We start from the raw sequence: 12,112 nt of genomic DNA on the forward strand, positions 1-12,112 counted from the left end.
ACCTGAAAAATATACCTCAGAATTGGAAATAAAAATGCAGGGTGTGTTTGGGAAGTTGTTCTAGGTTTCAGAGCAAGATGTGTGGCCCAGCCCTGCACTCCATCAACCTTCTGTGTTTCCCAGAGACAGTTTGGTTGTCAGGGGAATCAGCTCCTTCCAAATAGCTGCTCAGAGAAGCCAGAACATTGCTGAGTCTCACTGAGCCCCACTCTGCTGTCTTGTTCTGGAGCTTCAGGCTTTTTTCTCTTGATATTTGGGAGCCGCCTAGCATTTGACAGTGGCAAGGGACCAAGAAGGTGTTTAGCTCTGATGGATCTATTGCTTTCCTAGATTTTCAGCTGGTAGTATTCTTGGTGGAGTACCTAGCAGGTGGTAGCCCCTTCCTCCTTTCTTTTCCTGTGTCTGCTTCTTAGATGAAGGGTCGAGCAGCTACTAAAGTAAGACCTGAGCTGCGCAGAACCCTTTGCAGACTGTCACGGCCAACCTCCAACCTGGCCGTTGGCTGTTTCCGGCTTGGTTCTGGCTGTGTTTTGGAGAAGAGCTTGACTTAGTTTGCTGTAGGTTGGTTTTCTACCTGCTCTGTGATGCAGTCTGAGACCAAGGACTATTGTGATATTCAGAATTTGCAGAAAAGAGACTGTGGTTTGAGATTCCTTTATTTTCTAAGGTAGACAATTGGAAAGTAACTGAGTGATGTATTTTGAAATTTAAAATCACTACCAATTTCACAAAAGTGTTCACTTAAAACTATGCCAGGGTATTTGTATAAATTGTAGCATGTTAATAAAAAATGAAGTAGCTCAGTACCTGTGGTAGGTTATGTGCACAAACACACACACACACACACACACACACACACACACACACACGCTGAAAAAAATGTAGAATAGCGATAATACAGGTCCCTTTTGTATAATTTTTAAAAAAGTATATAGGCTGGTATGTAAATTTTTTGTCCTAAAATGATATGATACAGCCATTAGTATACTGGAAAGTTATTTTTTTTATTTTGTACATTATTTGAATTTTCTGACTTTGTCTACTCATTGTCCCCCCGCCCCTGAAAAAAAAAAAAAAAAGGCTACCTGGAGAATATGATCATGGACCACTTTGCTTCATTATGTTTAATGTATTTTATAAAATTCTACTGAATCTTTTGAAAACATTGCATGTTTTTCCCTAGAATTCATTTGTCTTTCTTGTCCTCTGTGAATACAGAGGAAGGAGGTAATTTTTGTGTGAAGAGTGGCAAAGTATATGTTAAGCCAACAAGCATTCCCTTGAAAGTTTATTAGCTAAAACACTTGAGTTGAGAAATAATAGGGAAAAAGATATTTACCAATGTGATATGCAGACAGAGAAGCCCGCCATCCTGGAGTGTGTCTGCAGGTGTACCTTACGCTTAGTTTGTTTGCTTTAAAAGCTTCAGTCTGAACCTTATTTGCTTTTCAGACCACAGGCTGGTGGGGTTGATTGCCTATCAGAGCTGTTTGCTGAAGGCCTGCCTGTTTGGGCCTGAAGTGGTGACTGGGGTACAGATAAAGCCAAAACAGCTCTTGACTTGTGTGTCCAGAGTTTGCTTTTCTCTTAAATAAAACTCCTAGACAAAGGTCACAGGTTAAAGGAGATGTTACCTTAAACTCCTCCAATACTGCCTGACTACTTTAGGTAGGCTTTCCTGGAAACCTGTGTGTTCCTTGTCCTGTGGTGTGAGGTACTGCTTCTGGTCTAACTGAGAACACTGAAATTTAATAATAGATGTGAAGATGACAGTGACTTCTTACTGTTTAGGCAGTGGTGGTCTGCAGGGATGAGCCCATTGTCATGTCCCTGAGTAATCCATCTTTCAATCCATAGTACTTGATGTTTCCTTTTAAAAAATCAGTAAATGATGTTGTTTTTCTAGTATCAGAAGAACTTCAGAAATTTTTTCCCCTAAAATGGTTGACCAGTAGCTCATCAGACTAATATTTATTTTTGGCTTGCTTTCTTTAGACTAGTGTCTGTACTGAAATCTGACCCTCTCAACCTTAGTCCTGTCAGAATTAAGGCCCCACATTTCAAGGTGTTTGAACCTAAGTGTAAGAATTTTCATCTGTTAGGGAGAAGAAAGAGACATTTCCAGAATACATGTAGATGTGTGTACATGTGGGTTTATGTCTATGTAATTGATTATTTATGTTTACGATATAGAAGATCCCAAAATTATGCCCTCGCCATTTGATATCATGAATGAGAAAAACCGATAATATCCTCAGTAAATACTTAGTTCTCTCCAAATTCCAGTAATTTAAAGATTCAAGAGGACCAGTATCCAATACAGGGATTTGTAAACTCAAATCCCTCAGGGATCTAACAGAAAAGTGAACGGGGATGTAAAGGAGAGGAAAGGCCAGCCAGCACTCAGCTAGCCTGCTTCTGCTCCCTGGGAATGGCGATCCAGCATAACACGATCCTCCAGTATATTAAGAGAAGGCAGAAATGCAGTTTTTATGTGACTGCCTTCAATTTCCAAGTGCTGGCAACACATTAAAAAAAATCAAAACCATCATACTCCTGTGTCCTTTGCATGGCGTTCTCTGTTAGTGCATGTTATTTAAGGGTTTCCTGTGCAGTAGGGGTCACAGGCTGGGAAGCAAATGACGGCTCTCTCTTAGCAAAGGAGGTACAGTCTAGTTGGGCCAATATGACATGGGACAGTTGAAGGGCTAAATGATGTGGATGGTAAAGGCCACAGGATGTCTGAGGAGGTGACGTTGGTGTCAGCCAGATGGTCCTAGGAAGAGTTCACGATGGAGGGGGATCTGCAGTGAACCCTGAACGGCTCAAACTGCCTTGGTGTTTAGGGCCACAGAGAGAAGGGAGAGCTGCTGGGGTGATGGTATTGGGGCAGGGTGGACACACAGGGAGACTGTCCTCTCAGCGTAGGGCCTCAGAGCAGGTCTGTGTTCTGCAGAGACTCTGAGCCGCTGGTTCAATGGTGGGAGAAGCATCCCAACAGCAGTCTTACCACAGCCTGTCCGTGCCCAGGTGTCGTTGTGTCTGACCTGGGTTATCCCAGAGACCTCCTGGCTGCCAGCTCCAAGTCTATCCCTGCCCCTCCACACTCTGTTCTCAGTAATGCTCAGGTCTCAACATGTCACTTTTCTCAAAGCGTACAGTGACTCTGCTCTGTCCTCAGAGTAAAAGATGAAGTCCTTATGATTGCCTGGACGGCCTCAGATGATGCCCCGTCTTCTCTCTCGCTTCATCTCCCCAGAGCTACTTCTATTCTAGCTATAATGACCTTTGAGGACATTGGGCATATTTCTGTCTCAGGACCTTTGCACCGGCTGTTGTTTCTTCTTGTATTCTCTTCCCTAGAAACCCACATGGCTAACTTCATCTCCTTTAAAAATCTTCGCTCACATGTTACTCTCTCTTTGAAACTTACCTTGTGTTAAAAATTATAAACCTTCTTGTCTCTGCTTCTCAAATCTCTCTTATCCTTTTTTTTCCTACAAGATTCTAACTTACTGCATTTTTTATGTCTAAATTATCATTTTTCTCACCAGAATATAAATTCCTAGAGGGATTTATATAAATACCAGTTTATAAATATCGATTCTAAACTGCAGAAATTTTTGGTTTTGTTCATTAATATATCCCTGTCACCTAAAATAGTACCTGGTGGGGAATGGCTGCTTGATAAGTATTTGTCAAAGAGATGAGTAGGTGGCTTTCAAGAGGGACGCAAAACTGGGCACCAGGGTGCACGCCTATAATCCCAGCAACCTGAGGCTGAGGTAGGAGGACACAAGTCTGAGGCCAGCCTCTCAACTTAGCAAGACCCTGTCCCAAAATAAATTAAAAGGGCTGGGTGTGTAACAGGACCTGCCCCCTACCCTGCAAAAAGAGACCCAGACACTGAGGATTTTTAGAAGCTGCAAGCCCTGCCCTCAGAGTGCATGGTCCAGTAGTGGTGACAGCCAGGGGAACAAAGTGTATTGATCTAGTAGAGTGTGCCTGAACTTCTGTGCAAACACAAGTAAAAAGGCAGGTAGGTCCTCCTTCCTGAGCCGGGTCTGAGTGCTGATCTGCACTTTCCAAGGCACACAGGTGGAGAGAGGTGAGGACTAGGGGTGCAGCATGGAGGCAGGAATGGAAGGTGCCCAGGTGTTGGAAGACAAAGGGCCCCTCTGTGGTTAGGAGGTGGGTGGTGGGAGTAGACATGAAGGTGGAGCCAGGTTGAGTGGGGCTTCCCTGCCTTGCGCAGGGCTTCTGACTTCCCATATTCACAGAGTGCCTGTGTGTGCCGGGTACTGTGTTAGGTGCTGGGAAATCAAAGGCACATCAGTCACGCTTGCTGCTTTATGGATCTCATCTTCCAAAGAGAATGTGGTGTGAGCTGAGAAGGAGAATGATCAGGATCATGTAATGGGAATAGGAGCCAAAAGGGACCCAGGAGGGAATCCAGAGAGGATTAACAGGATGAGGTGAATGACAGGTAGTGGGAGTGGAGGTAGGACAGTCATCTGGTTGGTTACCACACTTGTAGGCAGGCAGGGGGCTATTTTGTCGTCTGTGTTAGGAAAGATGGAAGGAGAAGGGCTGGGAATGCCCATCAGGCATCCCTGGAGAGGTACAAAGGAGAGTGAAAAAATATGAAGTAGCTCCTAAGTTTTGTCTTTGGGGAGCAGGGAAGCAGAAGGCTGGAGGTACAAGTCCCAGTCAGGGAAGCCAGAGGGGAATGTGCCTTTATAGGGCAGTGGAAGACCAGCGTGTGGACCTTGCCAGAACATCAGTTTCAGGAGGACAGCAATGGACTTGTTCAGGGCTGTGTCTCCAGCACCTGCAGCACCACCCGATGCCCTCAGCAACGCTTAGGGAATTAACGGGGACACCACTCAAGTCTGAAATTGTTAAAAGGCATCAGTTGAGATGAAGGCCATTTAAATGACATTGTATTAGCCGTTTTCTTTTTTGGGGGCTTGATCATCTAGGTCATTCACATTTTAAAGTATTGCTTTTTACTGGCGATCCTCCTGGTCACACCTGGTTTCAGTACACATCTTGATTGCTAATAGTATTATCATTTGTGGATTCCAGTGATACTGGGACAAAGGTGATCCTTCCCCCAGAGGAGGGGGCGGCTCTCTGCAAAGGCTGACATGAAATGAGCATGAGTGGCTCTTTTACGCTAGTCAAGGAATTCACCGATTTCTTCCTCGTGTTAGATCTCTGTTGTGTTGCAAACTGCTCGTCAGATGTGGTCTGCCAATAGCGCTTTGAAATCTTTTGGGTGTCCCTCCCCCTCAAAGTCTTAGGATGGATGGTTTTGATACCTGATGAAGTATTTCATTAAGGTGGTGAAAAAGAGATACTGCTTTTTTTTTTTTTTTTTTCCCTCCTGGTGATCAAAATCAGGGTGGTATTGGGACCTTGTAGTACGTAATACCCTTTTATTGTAAAAGAAAGATGAGAATTCAAAGAAGTGAGAATTGAGTTACAGTGTGTTGGATCTAACCTCATAGCACTGATAAGAAAAAATGGAAATAGAACAGTGGTTCCAGCCAGTGTTATGGACTGAATCATGTCCCCTGCAATTCATATGTTAGAGTGCTAATCCCCAGTTCTTCAGAATGGAAGTGGAAGTGTATTTGGAGATAGGGTCTTTAAAGAGGCAATTAAGTTAAAATAAAGTTAAGGGCCATGTAGGTGGGTCCTAATACAATGTGACTGGTGTCTTATAAGGAGAAACATAGACACGTACAATGGGAAGATGGAGTGAGGACACAGGGGAAAGACGGCCATCTACAAGCCATGGAGAGAGGACTAGGAGAAACCAACCGTTCTGACACTAGCACCTCCATCTTGGACATGTGTTTTTCAGAACTAGAGAAAATAAACCTGTATTGTTAAGCAAGTCTGTGGTGCTTTGTTACGGGAGCCCTGGAAAACTAACACAAGTGGGAAGCCGAGGCTGTTCAGGGAAACTTCTTCCATCGCCCCGTGCCAGCATCTCAATCTTCTGGACGTCAGGAACAGGGCTCTTCCATGGCGCGCTGGGTTCCTCAGAAAGTTGCATCCATTTGAATGTTCACAGGATTGCCAGGCAACTGCAGTTGTGATTCCTTGTTTGTTCATTTCTTATTACTTTTGCTCGAAGCTCTGTGCCTTGTCAGCATTTCCGTTTCCCTCAGAATCTCAATGAAGAGGAGGAGATGAAGCTGAGGTGCATATCTTGCAGTGTTCTGTGATTGGATGCCTCATCTTTCACTTAAGTGCATAGTCCCGAGCTCAGCAGAATGGACAAGATTCCTGGCAAAGCAGGGCCACTTTGTGGATGGCTGTCCTTGGTGTGAACTCCGGACCATGTGCATGAGATGCCAGGATTTCTGGCCAAGTCTGCTTTCTTGGGAGATTGTGCCTGGCAACCTGGAACTTAAGCAAAGCATAATTGAGTCCTTGGTTTTCTTGTGAATCTGTAGGGTGTGTTACTTACAGGAGAGTCGAATAAACAGGCCTTCTGGCCTGTTTATTCGAATTTGATTTACTTGGAAATTCCTCAAGAATCAAGGTACTGAGAGGCCTTTCAGAGAGCTTTAAAAATTTTCATTTCACATTCTAGTATATCTGCTTTCAAAATGGGTAGGGCAAGTGGAGTCTGCAGCTAATTAGGTTATAGTAATTTTGGTTTTGATCCATGTCTCCCAGGCTTGAAGAAAATGAGAGGCATAAATGTTGAGAACCTTTCTCTCAAATTCTTTTCTTGATTGGATTTCTGAGCTACCTGACATTAGGACATTTACAACATTTGGAGACCTAAGGCAAAGTGGTTTCATTCTCTGTTGTGTATTTGGGATCCAGTAGACCTGTTTGCTTTAAATCATTATCTCTTTTCTATGTGCGGTCAGCTCTTCTAACACTATGGAGAATGCTTTCTCAAATTCCATATTTTCACATATTGTTATTATATAGGAGGAAGGAGACTATCATTGTAGTCTGCTATATTCTGCTTCAAGTTACCCAATACTATGTTTCGGCTATGTCTTCACCCAGCCTGGGCTTTTCTGCTAATTTTATGGCTTATGGGGACAGATGACCCTGGATTCCACAACACCTGCAATCAAGATGGTTCTCATTCCAGGACCCACACAACAGGGTGTGTTTGAAAATACTTGAAAGCAAAGTATAAGCAACATGTTGTACACTTAATAATAAAACGTTATTGCTGGAATCTGCCATGCCCCAAACCTGGGAAACCACCCTCTTCTCTCTCCTGTAAGGTCGTTAGAGTTCCCATTCTGATAAAGGAAGGAGTAGGGTGGAATTTCTTTATTAGGATGGATAATGAAGATACTTAGACAAGAAAACGGTGCTTGTGTGAGAAGAGTTTGTGTGAGAAGACGCCCAAAATCTGGGTGGAAAGATGTCTGTCCTAGATGAAGGAGTTAGTGATGTTCATTCACCCAACTAAGCTATTCATCCAGCTTATTATTCTTTAACAAATACAGTAATCTCATGTTTAATTAGTTATAGAATGTCTAATAGATTCATGCACCCGATGTGTTTTCTCTGTAGGGAAAAAAAAAAAAAATCATCTTTAGAAATGGTTAAACCAGAGGTCAGCACACTGCAACTTAGAGGCCAAATCCATCTTGTTACCTGTTTTTGTTTTTGTTACTCTTTTCTATGGCCCATGAACCTAGAATGGTTTCCTCATTTTTAAATGGTCACAAAAAACCCATTGAAGAAGGATAATTTTCTGAGACCTGGAAATGATTTGAAATGCATAGTTCGGTGCCCTTAAATGAAGTTTGTTGGAATGCAGCTGTGCCACCCACTCTTGGATTGTGCATGGGATGGGGCATTCATGCTTCAGAAGCAGAGTTGAGTAGTTGTGACAGATGGTGTGACCCCACAGCGTCAGTTCCTGAGTGTCTTGCCCTTTACAAAAAATCTTTGCTGGCCTGATTTAAATAGTTGTTTCCATGAAGCATATTTTTGACCGTTTACCATGTACTGGGCTGATTTTGATGTGCACTGTGGAACATCCTCCTATAGGCAGATCCTTCCACAAATTCATCTTTTGAACTAGAATCCCTTCTATAGCATTTCTGAAAGATGCCACTGAACATTTTCTTGGCCACTGGAAATTTAGCTGTAGTCATTAAGAAAGCAGACCAGCCGTTCTTTTTCTTTTCCCTTAACCAAATCATTCATTTCTTCAACATATACCGAGGGAGTGCTGACCATCTGCCACCCACTGTCCTAGACAGTGGGGATGAATTCTCACAGACAAGGTGCCTCTCTTGGACCATCTGTTCTCATGGAAAGAGCTGGATCATAAACAAATAAGTATGTAATATAATGGGGAGGTAGGTACAAGAGAGAGCGAGCGAGCTGGTTAAGGTGTGATGGGCAGAGAGCCCCTGGAGCAGCCCTAGGTGAGCAGGAATCAGTAGTGGTTTGAAGCCCCAGGAGGTGGCAGTCCAGGTAGAAGCAACTTCCAGGGCCAAGGCGCTAAGGTGGAACCATTGTGGCTCGTGATTCATTTTGAGATACAGGAAAGCTGCCCTTCCTGGCAGCCAGAGCACAGTGAGCAGAGGGGGAAGTGACACAGAGGTGAATCAAGAGACAGACTGTGAAGGGCAGAAGCACTCAATGCTTTTTATTCTGAGATGAGAGGGTTTTGAACTTGCACTGACTTGATCTGACTTATTTGTAAAAGGACCATTTAAACTGCAAAACATTTTCTGTACTCTGTAGTTGATTGCAGAGCATGACTATTTCATTATTAAAAAAAAAATCCAAAACAAAAAACATATTGGTATTCTATCCAGAACAGTTAGCTCTAAAACGTCCTGAAATAATTTAAGAGTGACTCTTCTTTGACATGACTGACATGACTGTCATAAAAGTGGGATCAAAACAGTAGTAATTACAGGGCAGTGTGTGGTGAGGTGAGTATTCAGAGGTTTTTAGGTCTTCGTGTCAGGCCAGGTGCCATGAGGAAACAGATGGCACATTCACCCTGGCACAGGGTGTGGGGAACCGCATCGGATGGTGCAGTGCCCTGTGGCTCCATGCAGCTGCGGTCCTCCTGTTCTTGGTCCTGAGGGGTGAGGCAGAGCACAGCGCTGGGAGGCAGCTCTGGGCAGAGGGTAGTCCTGCAGGGAGCCATCCCTTCTCCATCCTTCTGTCGTCCCCTGGAAGCCTCTTGTTGGCAGAACCCAGATGGGACCCTGTGGGTAAGAGAGCCTGCTGTTAAATGGATCAGCTCCAGAGAAGAGAACAGGCGGAAGCATGGAGGGGCGAGTGGAGGATTGCATCGGGGGACACCTCAAGATTTTTATCTGGTTTCCAGCTCCCTGTCACCGCCCTCCTCCCCCACCCCCACCCTAAGACACACCACAGATGTGCACACCGTGAACATGTACACACAGACACTCCTAGGTCCCCTCTGGCAGTCTGCAGTCACTTCTCTGACTGGGACAGAGGAACCTTTCATTAACTGAAATTTCAGGAAATTTCTCTGTGGTATTGGACTCTACCCACAGTGTGTGCTATTAGCTATACAAGGAAGGTTTAGATTGCTCCATGTATCCTATCTTTCCATTCCTGGGGAAAAAAAATCAGAGCACATGTGTTCTTGATGGAAGAGTTAGTCTTTTTTATTTTTTTTTAAAGTATCTTTTATAGATGAGCATAGAGGAAAAAAAATTCAGCAAGGGGGGAATCTAGAACCATGCTGAACTATATTCTGTTTTTATTTTTCCGGTTAAAAACCAACAAAGAAAGCGTTCAGCCAAGCATTCAGTCCAAGTGGTTTTCGTTTTCTACCACTGGACATATTAAAACTGTGACAGCACCGAAGGACCATTTGGTAAACTGCTTCTTTCAGCAACTTCTGTGATAACCCTGGTGCCTGAGCAGGTAATACGCGGAATCAGTCACTCGGATTCAGGAGCTTCGTTCTTGTACCAGGGACAGAGCTGAATTTTTTTTTTTTTTTTTTAACGATTTCATCTTTTAAAATCTATTTAAATTTTCATCTGATTTGGATTCTAAGATTCAAAAGTTCTAGCAACAAAATGGTCAACTTAACCAAATTTATATAGATTTTATATATTTCCTTTTCTGGAATCTGTCAGAAAAACCAAGAAATGAGGCATATTGCCCAAATGTTTTGGATCTCATATTGGAGACCTGACTGAGGACCTATGGGGCAAAAATCGAACTCTTCATTTGTTTTGAATTTATGATTTTCAGCCATGTTGTAAAACTTTTAACGTCCTCTTGAACTTCCCATACCTTTGAAGAGCCAGAACAGTCTGTTTTTGTCTCATGGGTGTTGCTTGTGGGTCAGCCTCACAGCACAGATGCTTAATGTGGGTGCTCATGTGCTGTTGGGATTGGGGGGCTCTCATTGTGAGGGAGGCATGGGGTTAGCATAGAGGGATCTGAGCATGAGTGAGCTAGCATCCTGGTCCTGAGGGGGTTTATACAGTTTTGCTCAGGAGATTGGGTGCATGAACAGATATGCGGTCTGCTGAGAGAGAGAGAGATGACATCCAGGGACCAAGGGGGTATGTATGGCCCCTGCCTTAAAATGATCCAGCTTACAATTTCTTTGACTTTGCAATGGAGAGAAAGCAATATGCATTCAATAGAAACCATATTTTGAATTTTGAATTTGGATCTTTTCCTGGGATAGCGATATATGGTAAGATCCTCTCTTGTGATGTAGCGAAGCTCCCGGTCAGCCATGAGGGCACAAGGGTAAAGAACCAGTGCTGTCGTGTGTGGGTTGTGAGGTGATGATGTGCCATAAGCACATCTTCAGCTTATGGTGTTTCAATTAATGATTGTTTTATTAGTGTGTCTCCCCATCGTCAGCCTAGGAGCATCTATACTGCCTAAAATTATAAGGAAAGACAGAGCCTGTCTTTCTGGCTGGAGAGAGCAATAACACAGCTGGCATGGAGCCAAGCCTTAAAGGCTCCCAAGAGGAGTGAAGTCAGCCGTCATGAACTTGAATAAGTTCTGTGTTTGACTTCATTTCATAGGTCTCAATTTCCCTCGTCTATAAAAAGTTGATGATATCTTTACCAGTCGTATCATGGTGCTATTTTTATTTTTCATGGTACTAGGTATTGAACCTAGGGAAGCTCTACCGCTGAGCTGCATCTCCAGCCCTTTTAATTTTTTTGTTTTGAGACAGGGTCTTGCTAAGTTGCTTATGCTGGCCTTGAATTTGGCATTCTGCATCAGCCTCCCCTGTAGCTGGGATTATAGGTGTGTGCCACCATGCCTGTCTCTGTATCACTGATGAGGCTGAGTTGCACCATGTACCACAAACAGTGAAATACTCTAATTTTCTACTTATTTTTGTCATGAGTAGTTTCAAATAGGGTCTGCTAAATATTATGTGTTTGTGATGCTCAGTATATTGGCTCCTCTGCAGTTTTCCAGAAGTTTGCTCTGAAAGAGTCACTGTCACTCATGATGATTAATTAGGCTAGCTTCACATAGAAATGTTTTTATATGTAGAAGTCTAGCAGATCTCACAGATGCAGTGTGGAGAGTCATTTAATATGGGGAAGAGAAGTCCCCGGGTAGGGCCTCTGGAGAGCACAGTCCCCCTTCTTTAGGGAGGAATCAGGCATAGTGCTGATGAGTCTGTCAGTGTACAGACACCTGAAGTTCTAGGTTTGAGATGGTCTGTAGAGCGTAGGAATTGGGATTATATTTTTTAAGCAAAAGCAATGCAAACACTGTGTTTTGTTTTATTTTTAAAGTGAACTTCCTACAGCCTTTCTGAGACTTGCTTTGATTGACTTGGGGTGGGAGGAGATGTGGTAATGCCTTCCTGGGCATGTTGATTAAGACAGTGAATTAACTGGAAAACTTGCAGCCTGAAACATTTTAGTGTTGTACAAGGGGAGGAATATAATTTTTGGAGAGTGAGTTTACAAAAACACATGCCATGCTTTCTGTTGGAAGTCCTAGTTCAAATTCATCCCCAAATAGGCCCCATTTGGATGCCACCCCTTCCTAAAGATGGGTGGCTAAGTCTTTAGAATCGATTTAAAATTAAGAAAATCCACCTCTTAGTCATGGTTGTTGT

General features: G+C 43.4%; 1 protein-coding gene across 12 annotated transcripts in view; it reads left to right on the forward strand.

Annotated features, from left to right (window-relative positions):
- APBB2 (amyloid beta precursor protein binding family B member 2) overlaps window positions 1-12,112 on the forward strand; it is a 346,284-nt gene that overhangs the window by 75,993 nt on the left and 258,179 nt on the right. The window contains exon 1 of one of the 12 annotated variants that reach the window (XM_079152832.1): window positions 9,452-9,918. The exons of the other annotated variants lie outside the window; for them this stretch is intronic. The gene's annotated coding sequence lies outside the window, so the exon portion shown is untranslated. Of the gene's footprint in view, window positions 1-9,451; window positions 9,919-12,112 lie in introns of those variants that run through there. 12 annotated transcript variants of the gene reach the window in all.

The sequence above is a fragment of the Sciurus vulgaris genome (genome assembly GCF_902686455.1).
Source record: "Sciurus vulgaris genome assembly, chromosome: 9".
NCBI classification, from domain to species: domain Eukaryota; kingdom Metazoa; phylum Chordata; class Mammalia; order Rodentia; family Sciuridae; genus Sciurus; species Sciurus vulgaris.